Below are 22,186 nucleotides of genomic sequence, written 5' to 3' on the forward strand. Positions count from 1 at the left end.
CCCCTCAGAAGGGTCTTCAGGAATAGGGCCTGGCTCCTCCTTTGCCAGGGACTTCACCAACCAAAGGCCTACCTCTTTGATTTAATTGTAGTGGGGCGATCTGCTCTCGGTGTTGCGCTCGGTCCCTGCAGCCTGCCGGCTTTGGGGTTTCAAAAGCCCAAGTCAGACTTAGTATTACCTCTTCTTGTTGTCTGCAGATCTGGATATAAAATTCTCAGCTACTTCTTCAGCACAATGTCTGCTTGCATGCCACCATGCTTCCCGCCATGAAGATAATGGACTAAACCTCTGAACTATAAGCCACCCTAGTTAAATGTTCTCCTTTCTAAGAGTTGCTGTGATCATGGTGTCTCTCCACAGCAATAGAACAGTAACTAGGACAGCTACTAATTTGTAAACTGTTAAAGATAATTAAGATACAAGTTAATGGTCAGTCACCTTACAAATGATGAAATTCTTTCATGTACTCAGACCTATGCTTGTAGTCTTTAGCACAAATGCAGTTCATTTAGCCTTCTGTATATGTTGTCAAGGTTAAGCCTGAACAAAGTAACAAAAAACCATGTGAAGTCCATTTAAAATCGGGTATGATTAATCGATTAGATGATGGCCCTCAAAGCCCTCAGAGAGATCTGTGAATATGGCACTGAAGGTCTTTAATGAACAAAAGGCTTCCCCTGATAGACAGAATACCAGCTTCTGGTAACAGCAGCTGAGGCTATCTCTAAAAAAATGGGCAGCAACAGACTCGACTCTACTTGCAGCTTGCTTCAAGTGTGGCCATGCTAACTGCTGGACAAAGAACTGCCCCCTACCTCGCCCCTGGCAGGATCCTGCCCAAACTGTGGATACTGTTGGGTTGATGGCTCTCTACTCTGCCTCACTAAGGCAAATCAGTATCCCCCAACTTTTCCTCCACCACAGTAAAATCTTTTAGACCTTCTGGGTTTGGCTAATGCTGCCTCGTGTGACAGCTGAAGACTTAACGTTGTGCTTTGTGACAATGACGACTGATGATCTCTACCCCGAACAAAGCCAGTGAGATCACCATGGAGGATCCCAGGCAAGCTGTTCAGGTACAAGGTAAGTCTCTGCCGTTTTAATCGATACAGAGGCTACTTGGTTTACACTGCTCAGTTTTGTCCTTCTCAGATCTCTGTGACGGCATTGATGGCATTGATGGTCCTAGCTTTATCAGTTTAGCAGTGGCAAGTAGACCTTAGCCAGCTCCTGAGGCTGTCCAGTTGTCAGGGGAACTGCTGTTGCCACCTCCACAACAGCTGGGCTGGATCAAACCAGTCCCGCTGCTCCTGCAGGTGCGGTACTCTGGCCAGCACTTCCTAGCTGGGGAGCAGACCCTTGCAGACAAGCAGTACAGGAGCATTGCAGACTGCATAGTTTGAAGCCCTAAAGAGGAGGGTGTGCTGTTCTTCTGTCATGCAACCTGGTAATGTCATCCACTACTTCCTACTCAAGCTCTCAGTTTGCCTTCAAGGATCAGTATAAGCAGGTGTTCCCTGGCAGCATGAAAAAACCACTCCTGATTCTGGAGTTATTTCTAAAGCAGCCTGGCCTCCAGAGGACCTACTGGTGCCATATCCCAGTGCCTTATCTACCTGCTGGATTTGACCCAGAGCCTGGTCAATTGGAGCGAGTCCAGCTGAGTGTGAGTTCAAGGGCTATGGGAGATTGCCGAAATTCAGCACATCGGACACAGTCTGCAGTCTGTAGCAGGCTTCAGCTTCTTGGTTTGGGGTATCATTATCCACCATGCTGTTAACTTTAGGGTGAAGCACACTGCCAGGGGTATGCTCCAGGACCCCAAGTATATACTTGTGGTATGGCTGGATGATAGCACAGTTGCTAATAGACATATGATGATGTAGTCTGGCTAGAGAGGAGCAGACATCATACCTAGGCATTGTGGGGTGCTAGAGAAAGGCCTTTAAGAATGAATATGGAGGGGTCTTCATCAAGGGCCTGTGATCCAACATCCTGCATGGCATGGGTGGGCTTTTGTGCTATTCATCAATCCTGAATTCAAAAAAGTTACCTAAGCTCCCCTCTGGATACATACTGCCATGGTGGAGGCCCATTGACTTCCTCTGTCTTTCCCAGATCATGTCTGGGGAGGGGCTCAAGTCGGACTCATTGTGAATTGTGTTGAACTACCCTGTCCCATGAGGAATCTCATGACATTACTTCAGGTCCACAGGCCCAGGGGTAGACTCAGAGTCCAGATGCTTATATCTAAGGACCAGCCTTGTATCTAAGTTTTATTTAAGCAAATAGATCATGCATCCCAGTTTTTTATAAAGCATTAGCTTCTCTGTGACAGGTCAAATTTACAGTTCTGTTCTGTGGTAGGCCTTTTTGCTGATGTGGGGAATGAAAGAGCTGGAGGATGAGGAGGATAGGAAATTGTGAATGCTGTCTTTTGGATATGATAAAGCTGATGCACATGTGAACTCACAACTGCTGAGGTCACCTGCACAAGATTGGCATAAGACAAAACTAGCGAACATTCCAGCATAGGCAAGGGGAGATGGACTCCTGAGGCCTCAGCCTTATTTGAGAAGCTTTGGCCAATTGATGGCTGCCAGGGAGAAAGAATCACTTTTTGTTGGAGATGTGGCTGTGAGTAGGTCGCCCATGTCCCAGTGATGAGCCCATACCCATTTATCCACGGTCAGATCTAGTTGAACTCAAGGACATATTGATAATAATAATACAAAAAAGAGGATATGAAGTTGGGAGAGAGATGGGTTGATGTGTCCTGGAGTAAGTTGAAAGAAGATAGTTGGGGTGGATAAGATCAAAATACATTTTATACATGTATGAAATATTCAAGGAATACATAAAAATATTTTTTAAAAGTCAGTTGCATTTTAATACCCCAGTCCAAAGCAAGTGAAAGTTAAAATTAAAACTAATGCCATTATATTAGCATAAATAATGAAATATATATGTGTGTATATATACATAATAAAATACATATAAGATTATATCCAGAATTGTGAATGAAATAAAAGATCTGGATAAATGTATAAAAATGTTTTCTGGCCAGATGTGGTAGCATACACCATTAATACCAACACTACAGAGGCAGAGGATGTTGGATCTCTGAGTTTGAGGCCAGCTTAAATATATAGTGAATTTCAGGCACTTCATAAGAATTTCCCTATGTTCTGTCTTCTAGCAGAAGTGATTTTTTTTCTACAAAAATGAAGAATGGCAAAGTTGGTGGCTTGAATGTAATCAACCCCCATAGGCTCATAGGGACTGGCATTATTAGGAGGTATGGCCTTGTTGGAGTAGCTGTGGCCTTGTTGGAGGAAGTATGTCATTGGGGGTGGACTTGGAGGTTTCAGATGGTCAAGTCAAGCCAGTGTAGCAGTCTTTTCCTGCTGCCTGCCAATCTGGATGTAGAACACCCATCTCTTTTTCTAGTACCATGTCTGCCTGCATGCTGCCATGCCTCCCAACATGAGGATAATGGACTGCACCTCTGAAGTGTAAACCAGCCCCAATTAAATGTTTTCCTTTACAAGAGCTGCTGTGGTCATGATGTCTCTTCACAGTAATTAAATTCTACGACAGCTGGCCACTTCACCAACCTACCCAGGGCTTTCAGATAGGGCTGGTGCATATTTTGTTGTCAATCACTGTGGTGACATCTGCTCATCATCTGGTCACTGGGCTCCCATCATGGCCAGTTTCCTTCCTCAAACGTCTTCCCAGTGCTCCCATCCCATACCAGGCAGAGCCAGGGACCATGGACCAGGGAGCTCTGCTGTCTTCATTTTCAGTTCTGGCAGGCTTCCCCGAGGTTGTGAAATAAGCCAGGCCTTCATCAAAGAGCAGCCAGAGCCTGCCTCGGATGGGACTTGTCTCTCTACAAAAGACCTGTTTCTGCCTGAACTGCCGCTACTGTTGGGAAGTTCCTCCAACTGGTACCAGCTACTTAGGCTAAGAAAGGACGCTCATTCAAGCTTGTCTCAAAAATAAATAAATAAATAAAGCTAAAACAAAACAAATAAACAAGGCAGGTGGTTAGTTGACCAGAAGGTTCTTTGTGGAAGATACTTCTTTCGCTGTCATGGGTAATTCCAGAACACAGTTTGGTGGTTTGAGTGAGAACGGTCCCATAGGTTAATGCATAGACTTCAGGGAAATGTCAGGTGTAGTGGCCCAGGCCTATAACCCTAGTACTCAGGAGGCTTGGGCAAAGAGGACTGCTGAGAGTTCTGGAGCAGCCTGGCCTCCAATGTGAGACCCTTTCCCAAGAAACAAACAGGTTCCAGGAAAATGTTTTTTGTACAATGTTTTTCTAATGTTTTATAAGGAAAAGGTGGCTCTTTTTTATTGATTTTGTGAAGGTGTAGTTGCTGTGCTCTGCAGATCTTGGAGGTAACTAATCCTTTGAAGTGCTGGGAAGATGGGAGCTTAGGTGAAAGGGAAAAATGAACTCATCAAACTCTTCTTTTCAGATAGTATGTGTCTTAGGGTTTCTATTGTGATGATAAAGACTGTGACCAAGCTGGGTGGCCCACTGTTTTTAATCCCAGCACTTGGGAAGCAGAGACAGGTGGATGTCTGTGAGTTCAAGACCAGCCTGGACTACAAAGTGAGCTTCAGGATAGCTAGTGCTGTTACACAAAGAGACCCTGTCTCAGAAAAACAAAACAAAGAAACAAAAGACCATGACCAAAGGAACTTGGGGAGGAAAGGGTTTATTTGGTTTACACTTTCACAGGGTAGTCCATCATTGGAGAAAGTCAGGGATGAATTCAAGGCAGGAACCTGAAGGAAGAAATGAAGTAGAGAATGCTGTGGGATAACCCTTCTGTATGCTGTGAATATGTGTTGCTCTCATTGGTTGATAATAAAAGCTGGTTTGGCCTATAGCAAGGCAGAATATAACTAGGCAGGAAAGCCAAACTGAATACAGGGAGAAAGAAGGGCAGAGTTGGAGAGACACAAGCCAGCTACCCAAGAAACAAGATGCCAGCAGACTGGTAAAACCCATGGCCACATGGCAATACTTAGGTTAATAAAAATGAGTTAATTTAAATGTAAGAGCCTGAACTGTAGGTCAAACATTCTATAATTAATATTAAGTGATGATTTAGAAGTGGCTGTGGGATGGGGAGGGACAGAGAAACTTCCGGTTACATATGGTGCCTACCATCGGGCATGGATTTACACAAGACCTAAAAAAGCTTTTAAAAAGGTTCTCACAAAAATAGAGCCAAGAACAGTACTGCTGCATGTGAGTTTGAGAGCAAAGCTGCAGGCTTAAGCACATGGTGGATTTAGGGTTTTTGCTCACAGGGTCAAAAAAGACTAGAAGATACACAGTAAAACAGGGCCAAATGGAAAACCTTTAAATAGGTTCCCATGTGTTTTACAATGTGTATAAGCTTAAGAGGGAAAGAAAAAGCTATAGACAGTCATAGAAAGAAAGAAATAGTTTAAAAATATTAAATAAAATCTTTAAAGAGAGAAGAAAAATAATAGAAAAGAAAAAAGCCGTAGAAGGATGGAAAATATCCAGAGATGTCTGGATTATGTATATTATTGTGTTTTCTTTGGATTTTTTTTATTGTTAATGAACTTACTGCTGAGAGACATTTGATTGTAGGGGCTGCTAAGTTAAACAAATCTATATATTTTAAACGTGTTTTGACTTCAAAATTTGGGTCTAAGGATATGTTGCTTTGGAAAAGAGGTTCAGCTTCTGTTTCTAGAGAATATTCAGGTGAATATGGTTTGATGGAACAAGACCCCCGAGAGAACTCTGATGGGAGTGATGACCCTGATGATCCAATGTTTCAGAGCACATCTGTTGCAGTTTCCTCTGTGTTCTACATCCAGAACAGCTTCAAAGCTGCTGACTGAGATAACCCTGTCTCTCAGTCAGGACTTGACCATAAGTTTAAATTTTCTCAGGTTCTTTCAAAGATAACCAGCACCCACCAATCAATAGGAAGTAGTCTAGAGAACTACACCCAAATTTCCAACATATAATTTGTAATTTTTTTCATTTAAGGGGGGTTAGTTATAAATTGTTATTGGTCATAGTTAATCTCTTTATAAAAGAAGAAAGAGGAATATGATATGGAGATGATGGGAAAAAGGATAGACTATTAAATCTACTTTAATCCAAAAAACAACTATTAATCTCAAAATATTTTACATTGCTATGGATTTTAGTTTATTGATATAGGTTTAAGGTTAATTTTATTATATTGTATGTATATGTCTATTCTTGTTTAAGATACTGTGTTTATACAGCTCAATCAAAATGTATGTGTAATTAAGAAATACAGATTTGCAAAAATACAGTTAGTTATCTATAATAGTCAAACTTATTGTTATGTTAGTCAGATTTTCTAGATATACAATGATATTTAGATAGGTGTTCTTCAACCCTTTTAAAGATCTACAGAATATGGCATTTAAAATGTTTTATTAACAGATTTTCATGACTGTGAGACATGGCAGAACCAATGTTCTTCAGAAAAGATGGTGGGCATCAAAAAAAAACTCTGTATGGACTTTAGTTTTCCTTATGGAAAAAGCTAGCCATGTGGGCAAAGAAACTTCCTGTGTTTCAATTGCTGACAGTTACTATACAAAATGGAACAGTAGGACACAAGAAAGGTGACTACCAAGCTTTGCTAAGACAAGGTAGGACAGTCCTCAAAATTCCCTGCTTCTCAGACGATTCTGTCAGATATGCTAAGCCTGTAGGCCAAAGATAGATGTCCCAATGTTACAGAGGAACCTTGAGTGACTATCTAGGCAGCCAGCTGTTTCTGAGAAAGACGTCATTTCTCATGTCTTTTGAAAGTTGCTTGCTTGTACTTCCTGGTTACTCAGGTAATATCCTTCTCAGGTCTTTGATGGAATTGAAGACCAGATAGTTATAGTTTTTCTTAGTTATGATAAGAAGGTAAGTTAGATTGTAACTGTAATTCTTACTTGATAACTGTTTTTGTCTATAATTTTACTATGTTAAAGTTGAAACATTCCTTTTTGATATAAAAAGGGGAAATTCTATAGGATAACCCTTCTGTACACTGAGAATATATGTTGCCCTCATTGGTTGATAATAAAAGCTTAATTTATAAGAGATCACAGAGGAATGCTGATTACTGGCTTTTCCCCTCTAGCTTGCAAAAGGGTCATTTACTCCAAAGGGATCACGACCCACAGGTTGACAACCATTGTGCTAAGGTCTGCGGCCCTTTTACACTATCTTCTCAGACAACCTTAGTGTGTAGGGGGTGTGGAGATGGAGAACAAGCATGAGGAAGCTCACAACCAGCACAGCATGAATTCAGATAATTCCAAGGTAACTATATATTATTCACAGTATTATAGTGGGGCCTGGGATGGACCTTGATCTTGTGCTCCAAGGCAGAAGGCAACATAGACTAATAGCTCAGCAGCACTTCCTAGTTCAAGACTGCTCTTTTTAAAATTCAAGACTTGGAGTGACCATTCTATTGGGAGAATGGCATGAGATTATTGTCATGTAGCACAGGATAACCTTGAATTCCTGGCACTCCTGCCTCCACTTCCTAAGTGCTGGGATTACAGACTCATATCTTGATTATATCACACTTGGATCTTTCTCCTCTATTTCCTTTTCTTCATATTTTCCATTGTTTTCAAATCCTCTACTTTCTCCTTGTCCTGATTTTCCTTTTTATGTGTCCTGAGTATAAAGACAAGTTTCTGTTGTTGGGCAGAATGAAACTTTTCTTGACCAGGAGTCTGAGTCATATGGATTTTAAGAGAACTCTTTCACTCATTGGCTATTTACTGAGTGCCTGCTAGGCACCTGGCAGGACTCCAGGAGTTGGGAATCCCACAGAAATACATCCATTCTATGAAAGAGAACCACAAACAGTAGAGATGGGGGCTGGGGAGATGGCTCAGCTCCTAAGAGCAACACGAGGCAGTTCACAACTACCTGTAACTCCAGCTACCGCAGGCCTGATACCCTGTTCTGTCTTCCACAGGCATGGCACTTATCGCAATTAAACATAAATGTAAAATCTGAAAAATAAACAAGTAAACAAATGTAACACAGTAGAGATGCAGCCCAAGGTTAGAGCATTTCCCTAGCGTCTTCGCGGCCCTGGGTCCCATCCTCAGCACCAAGTGAAATAGAATTTATAGAGTACTGTAAGATGAAGGCAGATGGTTGAGGAGAGAGAATGAAGTGAGGTCTAACTAGGAGATGGATTGAAATCTGAGTTGATTTGGAATCTAAGTCTTACTCCCCATGAAATGCTTTTAACATTTTCTATGTAAACTTATACAACAAGCCATATTTTAAATGATAATAATCACAGTGAAATAGATTTGTATGTGTTACTGAGGATGGAACCCAGGGTCTCTCCATGTTAGTAGCAAAACAGGAGCCCAACACTAAGCTACATCCTAGCCCCCAAGTGGAATAATTTTTAGATGTTTTTTGGGTGTTATCTGAATAAGTACTTAAATTTGGAATTACATTTTTAAGCTGGGCATAGTGGCATTGGCCTGTAACCCTAGCACCTGAGAGGATGAGACAGGAGGATGTTGACCTCAGAGGAGGGGAAGCCTGAACTACAAAACAAGACTTTGCCTGTTTTATTTCTCTCCCCCCCCAACTCCATCTTTTTGTTTGTTTGTTTGTTTAAGGCAGGGTTTCACTGTGAAGCTTTGGGTAGCCTAGAGCCATGTTGGCCACTGCATGACGTTGCTAGCATCACTTTTGCCTGTAGCCGCCATGTCCCCACGATGATTATAATGGACTAAACCTCTGAAACTATAATCAAGACTCCTTAATTTGATGTTTTCTTTATAAGCGTTGCCATGGTCACGATGTCTCTTCACAGCAAGAAAAACCCTAACTAAGACACCTAGGCTGGCCTCAAATCCCCTATGTAGCCAAGGATGAATTTTACTTTTTAACCTTCCTCCATCCTGGGTGCTGGAATTAAAGGCCTGTTGCCCCCTCCCCAGTTTATATGGAGCTGGACATTGAACCTAGGACATCATATATGCTAGGCAGGCCCTCTACCAACTGAGCTGTGTTCCCAATCTCCCCAGAATATTTGATTTGGTTTGTTTTGGTTTGTTAGCACTAAGATTTAGTAAGGCGAGTCCTATTACAGACAGTGAGGCTTGGCCCTGGTAATCTTGATGAATAAAGCCTGGACACACTGCCAATCTGTGAGCAATGCCATCAAGAAACTGATGACCAGGCAGTTGCTGTAGACCAGCTCACAGGCTGTCATTGTCACATGACTAAGCCCAGGCAGGGCCAGAGGCAGAGCCTTTTTTATCTGGAACTTGACTATGGATGGCAGGATCAGAGAGGTTCAGGGGTCAAAAAACCTATTTTACATCTTGGCCAATTTCATACTATTTTTCTTAAAAAATCATTTACTTATTGCATGTGTGTTTGTGGGGGGGGTGAGGGGGGGAGGAAGAGCTAGAATATGGCATGCACATATATTATGGCATGCATGTAGCCATCAGAGGAGAATTTTGCAGGAGTTGGTTTTTTTCTTTCACTGAGTTTTTAAAAATGTTATTATTTTTTAAAGTGTGTGTGTGTAGCACAAGTGCTGCTGCCAGCAGAGGCCAGAAGAGCACATTGGCTTCTCTGGAGCTTGAGTTACAGGTGGCTGTGAGCCTCTTGACAGTTAACTGTAGTTTTGAGGCAAGGTCTCTTTTGTTTCTGTCATTTTGCTGTGCACTTTAGGCTAGCTTGCATGCAGGTGTTTGGCTGATGCTGTCTCTGCCTACCATATCATAACAGGAGTTGGGATGACATCTGGGTTTCAGGGATTAAACTTGGATCCTCAAGCTGTTGTGGCAAGCACTTTTACCCACCGAATTATCTTTCCAGCCCCCAACTTCATGTTGTTGCCCTCGCGTACCTGCAGCATCCGCAGCCGTGGCCCCATCACAGGACTGCTGGAGAGCTTGGGCCAGAGAGTGGACTTAAGCTTGCTGGTACCTGAGAAGTGCTTGTCCTCCTGAGGGTCATCATTCTTCAGGCCAACCTGTAGATCCAGTATTTCCAGAAAGTTCCTATGCTTGCCTTGCTTTCTGTGCAGCACTTTGCACAGCACTGCTTACACAATGTCACAAGAGACTTTACTGCTCCCTATGTGAGCTCTGGCTGGGAAAGAGGCCCGGCCCACCCCTCCCTTTGTCGATCGTCTTGCTATGTAGTCCAGGCTGTCTTGTAACTTGCTGTATAATTCAGTTGCTCTCAAACTCACAGCAATCCTCTTGCTTTTAGTCACCCGAGTACCAGGAGTACAGATGTGTGCCGCTATAGAGTGCTATATTTGTGTTATTGTAAATTTATTTTTATTTATTTTATTATTGTTGCTGTTTTGTTTTGAGACAGGGTCTCTGCATAGCCCAGGTTGGCCCCAGATTCATGATAATTGTCCTGCTTCAGAATACTGAGTTCTTGGCTTTTTGGAGCCCATTCCCTATGGTGGGATACCTTGCTCAGCCTTGATACAGTGGGGAGGGGCTTGGTCCTGCCTCTATTTGGCACTCAGACTTTGTTGACTCCCCAAGGGGGGTCTTAGCAGCTCTGAGGAGAGGATAGAGGATGGGGTGGGGGAGGGGTCAGAAGAGGGGAAGAAAGGGGAACTGGGCCAGAGAGTGGACTTAAACTTTTTACATTAAGATGTAAAATATTTAAAAAACTTAAATAAAAAATGAATCCTGAGTTCTAAGGTTCTAAGTACATGTCAGTACATGTCATCACATCCGGTGTGAGGTGTATTTGATTCAAATTATCTGTCTATTATCATTATTATTATTGTTGTTGTTGTTATTATTATTATTATTTTGAAATGGTATTCCTGTTGTTAATTTCACCAGTCAAGAATAAGACCAATGCCACAGTTTAAAGCCAAATTTGAAACAAGTTTTAATTAGTTACTGGCTAGGTTGATGAACTCTCTGGCCAGGTCCGGGTTTCTAGAAAATATGCATGGGTCATGCCTTGCACTGATTTAAAAAGGCAACCCCACAAAGCCACCATATTTCCCATCAGATCCAAACATGGGTAAGCATATATCATGATGTATTTCCTGCCGATATACCCCCTGCCTATGTCCAATCAGAAACAGTGTACATCCTGACAAATTCCCTGCCTCCATACTCCCCGCCCCCCACGCGTGATCAAGCACATCTGGTGTGGGTGCAGATGGGGAGTGAAAACAGAAATAACTCCCAGCATTTAACTTTGGTTCTCTCACTACATAGCCCAGAATGGCCTTGAACTTGTGGTAATCCTTCCTCAGCCTAGGTATTTGTTGTTTCTAGTTTGAAAGCACTAATATTGTGGATGATTTTCATTACTTCAGCATATCATGACTTGTCTAGATGATTCCAAGATGATTGTTAAATGAACAAAACAAAATAAAATAAAAATAAAAAACCAGCTACAGCTGGGCCTGGTGGCTCATATCTAATCTCAGCATCCAAGAGGCTGAGGCAGGAAATTTGTCATCATGAGTGGTAAGGCAGTTTAAGCCACACAGAGAGAGTCTGTCTCAAATAATAGCAACAACAAAACAAAAAAGAAACAAAATAACAAAAAAACAAAACCAAAAAGTGATTTCAGCCAGATGGGGTGGCACATGCCTAAAAATTTTACTTTGGGTCTGTTTCATTCTGTGGGTTTTCTTGCAATTTTGTTTTGAGGCAGGGTCTTATTATGTAGCCCAGACTGGTCTTGCCTTTCCTCCTACCTCAGTCTTCTGAGCGCTGAGATTACAAGCGTGCGGCACTTCACCTGGGTACAAATAGCCTGGGTAGTGCATTCATTGGTGTTCTTGTAATTTTCATAATTTGCTTGTATTTGCCATTATGTAATGACATTATTTATTCCTTGTGCTGTTTTTTGCTGACATCTGCCGCCAAAATAGTAATCCCAGCTTGTCCCCTGTTCACTTAGGACTATCCTCTTACATGACTTACTGTGAAAATGCTCTTGGTTTGTGTTTCTTAAAAGCAACAAATTTTTAGATTGCTTTTCTAGCCAGGAAGCCACTGTCTGACAAATGAGTTCAGCTTGTTGTCATTTAATGCTTGAATTTTTAGCATTTTTACCATGCCATGCTTCTTTTTAATTTTTCTGTAGCACCTCATTTTCAGTTTGTGGTACTTACGCAGGGGACTTTAAACCTTGTTTCCTTTTAAATCATATCAGCAGATGATCTGAATAAATCCATCTTCTGAAGATTTTCAGTTATGCTTATACAAAATTGTTAGCACTCATATTTACTTCTATTATTAACCTGAATACTTTGAATTAATTCTCTCTGTTTTTCTCTTTTTTGTACTTCAGGGACTCTAGACTCATGTAAATTAAGTCAGTGTTCTACAGTGAGCTATGGTCCCAGCCTTCAACTGGAGAACATTAAAAATGTACCCTTTAGAGGCTAAGACTGTGGCTCAGTGCTAGACAGCTTGCTTAGCATATATGGTTCTGGGTTTGATCTCCAATGATGATAAAATAAAGGCAAATTTTTGTTTATTTATTTATTTTAAGGACAGGGATGTCTGTGTAGTGCTGGCTATCCTGGAACTTGCTATGTAGACTGGGCTGGCCTTGAATTCACAGAGCTCTGCTTGTCAGAGGAATCCACATGCTTTTGCGATTAAAGACCTAGTTTATATTAGTCAGGGTTCTCTAAAGGAACAGAATTTATAGAATCTGTCTATCTAGAAATTTATTAGAATTGTTTACAGTTTGTGGTCCAACTAGTCCAACAATGGCTGTCTACTCACAAAAGGTTCAAGAATTCAGTTATTGTTCAGTCCACAAGGCTGGATGTCCCAGGGCTGCTCTTCAGTCTAGACCAAAATCCCAAGAAGTAGGCTCTAATGCTCGTGAAAGCAGGGACTTGCCAGCGAGAAGGGAGGACAAGCAGGTGTGAGAGCAAGCTTCCTTCTTCCATGTCCTCTATATAGGCTGCCAACAGGCGCGGCCCAGGTTAAAGGTGGATCTTCCCACCTCAAAATATTTGGATTAAAAGTGGGTCTTCTCTCTTCAAATAATTTAATTAGGAAAAAAAAAGCCCTCCCAGGTGTACCCAGCTACTTGGGTTTTAGTTAATTCAAGATGTAGTCAAGTTGACAAGCAAGAACAGCCATCTCCAATTCACCCCTATCAACTTGATACACACTCAATCTCCTTATGTCAGGTTTAATTTCCAAATGAAAATAATAACCAGGTTATAACTATCCCGTGTACAATCGCAAATGCATAATATATTTAACCAGGTTGTAATTATGCCTAACATGATACAGCTATCCCTCATGCAATTGTAAAAACATTTTAAGTTTAGAATAGGTAGCAATGTCCCTTGAGGGATCTCTTTTAGTATCCCAAATTTAAATGTGATAACTATTCTACATTCTCTTGGTTTATGTTACATCATATGATGAAGAAATTGAGGAAAGAAAACACAAACATCTGTACAAACACATTCTTCACAAAATATGACAGAAATGCTCATGTCAATTATAATTCTCATGTCTGCAACTGGTCATGTGACCCTAGCTGGTATTTAGAACTACCTTCTTTGACTACCCATTCTGTATTACCTCCACCCTCAGTAAGCACCTCAACAGGTCTTGGCTGTGAAGGAGTGACCCACACCTTCGTTCCTGATGGATCTGTGTCCTTTGTCATCCTGCTTTGATTAGGCTGTTGCAGTTTCTCATTGACTTTAATCACAGGACACGGTAGCACCAAGAGACACCCTAAAGGATCTCCTGCATTCCAGACAAAATCTTTCTTACCTCCATTGTGGAGAAGCAATCCAATTTCCCCATGATAATCTGCATCAATCACCCCTCCTGACACTGTTATTCCTATCTTAGCCTGTTGATTTAAGGGCGCCAGAAGCCCAAAGTGGCCAGGGGAAGTCTGAGCTTCCAGTTCAAAGGGATGTTTGTGTGGCTGCTGACTGGGGCACTTCGTTCCCCTCTTCTGGAACCAAAACAATTAGGCCATAGAACTTAAGGTTGGGGGAACATGAAACAAAATCTTTCCTAGTGGGTCACTAGACGTGACAGTGAGTGGAATTGTTTCCTTTTTCATCCCTTGATCACTGGACCCATGGATCCTGGTTGTGGGAGAAACCATACCATATACCTGATACTGTCTCAAAGAAGAGACCACTTTCTGGAGAACCCTGCCCAGTCCTCCAGGCTGCTGACACCTCACCACTTTCTGGAGAACCCTGCCCAGTCCTCCAGGCTGCTGACACCTAACTGGCACTGTAACTTGTAAAATCAAAAGGCTGTTCCATCTTTCTACCAGGTCATTTTGTTCATTTTAGTGGGGAACATGGTAAGACCAGTGGATTCTACAATGCTGGGCCCATGGTCACACTTCTCTGGCTGTGAAGTGAGTTCCTTGGTCAGAAGCAGTACTGTGTGGAATACCATGATGATGGATAAGGCGTTCTGTAAGTTCATGGATAGTGGTTCTGGAAGAAACATTAGGTGCAGGAAAGACAAATCCATAAGCAGAATAAGTGTCTACTCCAGTAAGGACAAAGGATTGTGCTTTTCACAGAGGAAGTGGTTCAATGTAGTTGTATTACTCAGGTTTCTCAACGGTAACAGAACTTATAGAATTACTCTCTATATATAGATAAAAGAAATTTATTAAAATGATTTACAGGTTGTGGTCCAGCTAATCCAACAATGGGCTGCCTATATGGATGGAAGGTCCAAGAATCCAGTAGCTGTTCAGTACATGAGAATGGAGGTCTCAGCTGGTCTTCAGTGTACACCAGAATCCTGAAGAAGTAGGCTCTAATGCCAGTGAAGGAAAGGACTTGCCAGAGAGGTTAAAGGAAAGCAGGCAAAGAGCAAAAGCTTCCTTCTTTCATTTTCTTACATAGGTTTCTAGCAGAGCGTGTGACCCAGATTAGGGGTGGGTCTTTCCACCTCAGAGTATCTGGATTAAAAGTGGGTCTTCTCACCTTAAAAATCAGGATTAGAAGTCTATCTTCCCACTTCAAAATCCTGCCTAGGGATTTTTTATTTTTGGGTTTTAGTTAATTCCACATGTTGTCAAGTTGACACTCAAGAATAGCAATCACAGTAACCAAACTGCCCCCAGATTGCTGACTGGTCACCCTGGGGAAATGGTGCCAAATCTGGGGCTCAGTAGTGGTCTCGGCTATTGGCAGATCTGGCACTCAGGGGCAGTCATAGCCAGGTCAGCCTTGGGGAGTGGAAGTCCATATTGCTGAGTCCATGCATAAGCCCCATCTCTGCCACCATGGCCACTTAGTTCAAGCACTCATTGGACAAAGACAGGATGGCTGGGGAAAGAGGCTGACTGCCTGTCTATTTGATTATTGAACTCCTCCTCAGCTGAAGTCATCTTTTGAGGAGTATAGTGGTATATTATTTGTGTTTTAATAAATAAAGCTTGCCCGAGGATCAGAGGGCAAAGCAGCCACACTAGTCAGACATACAGGTCAGGGGGTGCTGACACACACCTTTAATCCCAGCACTTGGGAGACAGAGGCAGATGGATCTCCGTGAGTTCAAGGCCACCCCGGGCTGTATAAAATCGATCCAGAAACAGATCCAGGTGGTGGTGATTAACACCTTTAATCCTAGCACCAGGGAGGTATATACAGGAGCGATATTGCTGGGTGGAGAGAGGAACATAAAAGGGAAGAGACAGGAACTCAGTGTGGAGTCTGAAGATTCAGAGTCAGGATCTTACCCTTTCGGTCTGAAGATTTGGTCAAGATAAAAGGTCTTTCCAGTGGTTTGTTGATTTGCTTTTCTGATCTTCATCTTGGGCTCCAATGTCTGTCTCTGGTTTTATTATTTGTACAACAGATGAGCATTTGCATTGGGGGATAAGTATCTTCACATCCTTCAGCCATTTGCAGAGATCTATTCACATACTTGCCCAGATTTCTCTCACCTAAATTTTCCAGTCATGTTCTTTCTAAGTCTCTGATCACCCTTATTTCTTAAGACCTCTTTGTAGGGTAGGGTCTTAAGCCCATGACCACTCCAAATCCACGTACATACCTGTTGTTACAATGAAACATCACCTTTGGTCAGTAATGTCTGGGGAACTGAAGAAGAGGAACTTTGTTGTATGTCAGAGCTGATGACTGGATCGGAGAGAAAAGAGGTAAAATGAGGAAGGCGGGTTTCTGAGGAAGCTGAAGATCAGAACAGGAGGTCAATGGGTAAACAGAAGGCTCTCCTGTCCTATGCTGCTTCTGGGGTGCAGGTAAGAATGGCTTCCCACATGAAAAGAAAAAGACATACTACGTAAACACACATCTAAGGTGGCATATGCTTTTAATCCCAGCACGTGGGAGCTGGAGATGGGTAGATTTCTGTGAGCTGCAGTGCAGCTCTGGTCTACAGAGCCAGAGACACATGCCACATTCCCGAAAAAATGAAACCACTGGATATTTTAGCTGGATACAGTGGCACACACCTTTAGTCTCAGCCCTTGGGAGGCAGAGGCAGATGAATCTCTGTGAGTTTGAGACCAGTCTCATCTACACATTGAGTTTCAGGCCAGTCAGGGTTACACAGTGAGATTCTATTTCCAGACAAACAAACAAAGACAAACAACAACAACAAAAAGGTGGATGGATGAGTTTATGGGTTTATTTACAGTTCGGCCAGAACTTGTGAAAGAAAAATTTCTTAGTTTCTCTGTCTTGCCTGTGTGGGATAAAAGACAGGAGATTTGTCTATGGAGATAAAGCTGTGGCTTCAGCTTCCTGAACTAGGAGACCGAGAGGAGAGGAGGCCCTCACAGATGGCAGGGTTCGTGGGGTAGTATTGGAGCCTGTCAGCATGATAATTCTTTTAGGATCCTAATTACGAACACCTCTATTACAGCCCCACCATTCCAGGCAAATCCCTGCAGATTCTGGAAAAGACCCTGGTGTTTTCCTCCATGAGAGGATTTAATTCAGCGTACTGAATTTTCAAAGTAACTCATGTCTGTAGCTGCGGTCTTGGTTATCAAGGAACTGGACTGCTGTTTCCCATGGAGGGCTTGCCATTTAACAGCTAGGGACTTGCTGTCACCCCTGTCCAGTGAGAGGAGACAGGAAGGCCACAGCAGCTCACTTCCTGGTGAAGATACAAAAGGCAGATCTTCACAGAGATGGTCCCTCTGACTTCCCATGCTGGCGCTCTCAGGCTTTTATATTGCTACTGTTTTTGGATTTTGATCAGGCATTACCAACAGAGGGTGAAGACGATGTTCACGTACGAAGAACAAAGGGCTTTTTCTTCTACTCTGCTATGGCGCATTTGTAAAGAAAATGTGCCTTGAGAGTCCAACCAGGGCTTAGTGTTTGGAAACCGTGCTGTTCCCAGGATGAAAGTAGCAATCTGTGATTATGACATCATCACTGCTAATTACCCCTTAGCACAAATCTGCCTGAATGGAGGAGAGGGGGGGTGTCTCTATAAGGCTATTTAACATGATGATTAAAATATATTAACGATAATTTTCTCTTCTCTAGCACCATGCATCTTACGGCCTTCTCTAAAGGTGCTTCCACAGGCTTTGATTAGGAAGAAGTAAGGTAACCCATTCTACAGAAGAGGACACTGAACTGCCCGGAGAAGGCTCTGGAGGGGAGGGGTGGAGTTTGGCCTACTAGAGCTGCCTCCTCTCCACCCAGCAAAGGCCTGGAACTTTCCCTTTTCCCTTCCACCAAGAGCTGATGTTCTCAGGCTTTACATGAAGAATACAAATTTGTTCACGCTTGACACTCGCGCTTGACACTCGAGACATCCGAGACAAACCCCAATACATTGGAGGATGCGGATGAAACTGTTGATTAATCGAGCCTGGGGGCGTTACTCAGTGGTAGAACACTTGCCAAGCACCCCAGCAGGCCTCGGGTTTCCATCCTGACCATGCCAAAGAAAAATAAAGCTTATGTTACATTTCATTTTACTAGTATCAAAACAATGAACAACAACAAAAAATAGCCAAGAAAGGAAAGCCGGAGGATTCACCCTGAGCCCCAGTTTTCTCTTTAGCTACTTGCAGTCGTGGCTTATGTACGGCACCGTTGTGGCTCAACACGGAAAATCCAATCACTTACTTTCCTACCTGTTCTCAATCATTTCCATTTTCAGACGAAGGAAGCTGAAAAGTATGCCTGAAGGGAAACACAGAGAAAAACAGAAACCAGTCTTGGCAGCAGCTTTCTCTGAAAAGGTCCAAGTGAGGGTCATGTACCTGAGAAGCTACATTGCCAGCACACACAAGGCGGAGGAAAGCCTCGTGTTCATCAGTGCCTTCCTACAGAGGCCAGCTTTCTGCTAGTCCCCCTTCAGTTGTTTAGCTTGACCATCTAAAGTCAAATCCCAATGCAATATGCGTTCGTCTTAGACCTTTCTGTTTGTTTTTTTTTCCCCTAGTAAGTAAGAATTTTGAAAAGAGAAGCACCAGACCACTATCACCCCCAATAGGAAAGCAGTGTTTGAGTGCTAGCTGACATTCCGTCTACTTTGTTTCAAGATTTTCCCCAAGTTGCATTACTTGATATTTCTTACATTCTTTTACTTTTGTTTTTTTCTTTCTTTCCTTAGAAATCTTCTTTCCTTTCACTTTCCCCCACTCTGTGAATTTGGTGGAAAATAAGTGATCATATGCCTCATAGAACTTTCCAGACTATATTTAGGCAACTGTGCTTTTGTCTGCTGTCGCATTTCTTCAAATGGTGGTTAGAGCTTTCTGCTTTGGTTTTGGTTTGGTGTTATTCGGTACCCAAACTGGTCTTTCTCTGTTTTCTTTCTTCTTTCTTTCTTTCTTTCTTTCTTTCTTTCTTTCTTTCTTTCTTTCTTTCTTTCTTTCTTTCTTTCTTTGTGTTGGGGGTTAAACCTGGGGCCTTGCCCATGGTGGACTCTAACTCTGTCATTTTACTCGGTTTTTAGACCTTTGACAAAGTCTTGCTTAAGTGAGTCAGGCTGAGTTTAAACTCACTTACCCAGTAGCCCAGGCAGGCTCAGATTTTTGTAATATTCAGGCCTCACCTTTCTGGGTAGCTGGGGTTCTAGGCCTGTGTCACCAGACCCTGAAGCATCCCATAGGAGGAGGTGCAGAATGTTCAGGTCCTGACATTTGAGGACATGCTTGGATGGAATAGTAGAATTTATGATGTTATTGCAGTATAATGCCTTTTTTCATTTTCCATTGTTTCTGTCTTTATTAGCTGGGCACAGGCTCTACCATGGAGCCATGCTCCAAGTCTACTGGGATTCTTTTCTAAAGTACATTTCTTTGGTTACCCCAACATCCAGGAGAGACAAGAAAAATGTGGGAATTTCTCCCATTATTCAGTCCTTTTCAGCTGTAGGCCCTAGTAACCGCTACCGACTACTGAGGTGCATGTTTTCTTAACTCATAGATTGAAAATTCTTTTTGTATTGGATGTGGACCACTTGATTACACTTCATTGTTGTTTTTTATCTGAGACAGGGTCTCCCACTGTAGCTCAGGCTGGCCTGGTACTCAATATGATCCCGAAGCAGGAGATAAGAAGGGACTTTAGGCACTAGGAAGTGGCTCCAGCGAGACCCTGATTGTCTGTAGACCCTTGCTGCCTGGACACTCGCGATGTTAGCTGCAGAGGTTCCATGGGTCAACGTTCCTTTGCTCGAGACTTTTAGGTACTATTGGTTTGTGGTGGGAGCTTGTTACGGTGAGGGAACAAGGTCACCCTTTATCCCTTAGCTGATTGTTGTGCTCTTGGTTTTGTAGCCATTTAAAAGCACACAGTGGCAGTCCATGTGCTTGAGCCCCACCTTTCTTGGGGCTCCTGCTTTGAGAGTTTCTTTCTTCCTTTCTATTCAATTTTTAAATAGAATATCTTTTACCTATTCATTGACTGTACATTGTACATCGATCATATCCACCCCAACTTCCTCCTTCCTCCTGAAGTCCTAACATGCTCCCTCTCCCCTTCATGCTCCCTCCTGTTTTGTAACCCACTAAGTTCAATCAGTGCTGCCTTTCAAATGTTGGCTGAACTTGTGCAGGTGACTGTAGATGAACTTTTCTTTGGGCCAGCAGCTCACAAAAAATGACACGGAGACTTATTAATTATGAAACCTTGGCCTATAGCTTAGGCTTATTCCACTAGCTCTTATAACTTAAATTAACCCATTTATATGAATCTATGTTTTACCTCATGGCTTTTTACTTCTCTTCCATCTTGTACTTCCTGTTTTGTCTCCATGGCCTCTGGCATCTCCCCCATGCCCAGATTCATCTCCTTTTCATCTCTCTACTTGGAAGTCCTGCCTACCATCTTCCTGCCTAGTTATTAGCCAGTCAGCTCTTTATTAAACCAATCAGAGGCACCTTTGCAAAGACACTTCTTCACAGTGTTCAAAAAAATTATTCTACAACAGTTGACTATAGCTATGGTGAACTCATAAATGCAATGACCATGTCATGGCAAGAAGACAGCATTCCACAGCACTTTTCCCTACCCATTGGTGGCTCTTCCCCTCTCTTTGACATTTTCTGAACCTTTAGGGAGATCGATATAGTTGGCCTATTTAGGGCTGAACACCAGTTACTTGTTCTCAACATTTTGACGAGTTATGAGCATCTGAATTAACTTTTGAACATTGCAGAGTTAAACTTCTCTGACCAAGGTTGAGGGCAGCACTTGTTTATGTGTGTAAACATAAATATTTAGAAGACACTTTGGTAACATGTCCATATAGCAACACGACAGAAGTAGGGTCCTTGCTAGTACTTTGATGCCCTGAGCTTTGACTATGTTTACAGTAAGTACCAGGCGTGAATTCCCTCCTGAGGAATAGTCCTCAAATCCAACCCCAAAGTGATTGGTAATCTCCATAACCTTCATGCCACTCTTGCACCAATGGGCACATCTTCCCTGCCTAGTCTGTGCTGTAGCATTCAGGGCCAACCATGGGGTGTTGTGAATCTTTCTCTGTCCCACCAGCCAACTCCCAAATCATGATATGGCAAGTTATTATTAATTATGAAAGCTCAGCCAATAGCTTAGGCTTGTTTTTTAGCTAGTTCTTACAACTTTAACCCATTTCTGCTAATCTATGTGCTGCCCCAAGGCTTGTTTACCTCATCTATGTACCTGTCCACTCTGCTTTCCTGCTTCCTCTGTGTTTCTTCTTATGCCGCCCTTTCCTCTGTGCCTGAAATCCTGTCTAACTACTGGCCATTCAGCTGTTTATTGAATCAATCAGAGTGGCATATCTTTATACAGCGTAATCAAATATCTTGCAACAGTGGGGCAATACCGTTGATGACTTTTCAACCGAAGCAGTCTTTGGAGCACCTTGTGGGCACAGTGAAAGCTGGCCATTAGGGAGGAAGTTTGCAAGTTAGTTCCAGTTGCATTTCTCTAAGCTCTGCAACCAACGTGTGTTGTATCTTCAGAAATACGGTTTTATCATTGTTGGACCCCAGAGTCCAATCACCGAGGAAGAGCTGCCCCAGGAAGACCATCTCTCACACCACAGCTGATGTAAAAGTATGAGGATTTTATTAATTCTGTCATGACAGGGTCTTTCAGCATTAGAGGCCAGAAAGACCCTGAATAGCTGGCACAGGCTACTTTCAAAGGAAAAAACCACAGAAGGAAGGGGTATCTGGGGGTTGTTCTTTGACTATTATGATTGGCTTATTCAAAAGGCCTATTACCAATAATTGACTGGAGAGCTATTGCCAGGCAAGAGGAAACATCTGAGGGTCACTCTGACCCCTTTCCCAGGGGCTAAGTCAAGTTAAGTCTCCAGGAGGCCTCCTATCTGGCACATACATCAGGAACTGAGTCAACATCTTAAAGGTTATCTTGCCCCAATTTCTGGAGAACATTCACAAAGACTCAGGGAAATGGAAAGTTCCCAACATTTCAGTAGTGCATGTATAGCTGTTAGGTCCTTGGTTCCCAAGGGGTTGGGAGCACTAAGGCACGGAGGCTGAGAGGGTTCAGAAATGGCTTCAGAATTGTCTTAAAGTTTTACACCATCTAGCTCCAGCGAGCAACCAAGGGCAATGGCAATAGCCTGTGTTATTTTGGGGGCCCTCGGGGCCTCCCTGACCAATAACTCA

The 22,186-nt window shown here is 42.7% G+C and overlaps 1 pseudogene; it reads right to left on the reverse strand.

The window, feature by feature from the left end:
• Positions 1 to 13,738, reverse strand: part of LOC101985426 — a 34,082-nt pseudogene extending 20,344 nt beyond the window's left edge.
• Between the last annotated feature and the right edge of the window lie 8,448 nt (positions 13,739 to 22,186).

Source organism: Microtus ochrogaster, chromosome 10 (assembly GCF_000317375.1).
Source record: "Microtus ochrogaster isolate Prairie Vole_2 chromosome 10, MicOch1.0, whole genome shotgun sequence".
Taxonomy (NCBI): domain Eukaryota; kingdom Metazoa; phylum Chordata; class Mammalia; order Rodentia; family Cricetidae; genus Microtus; species Microtus ochrogaster.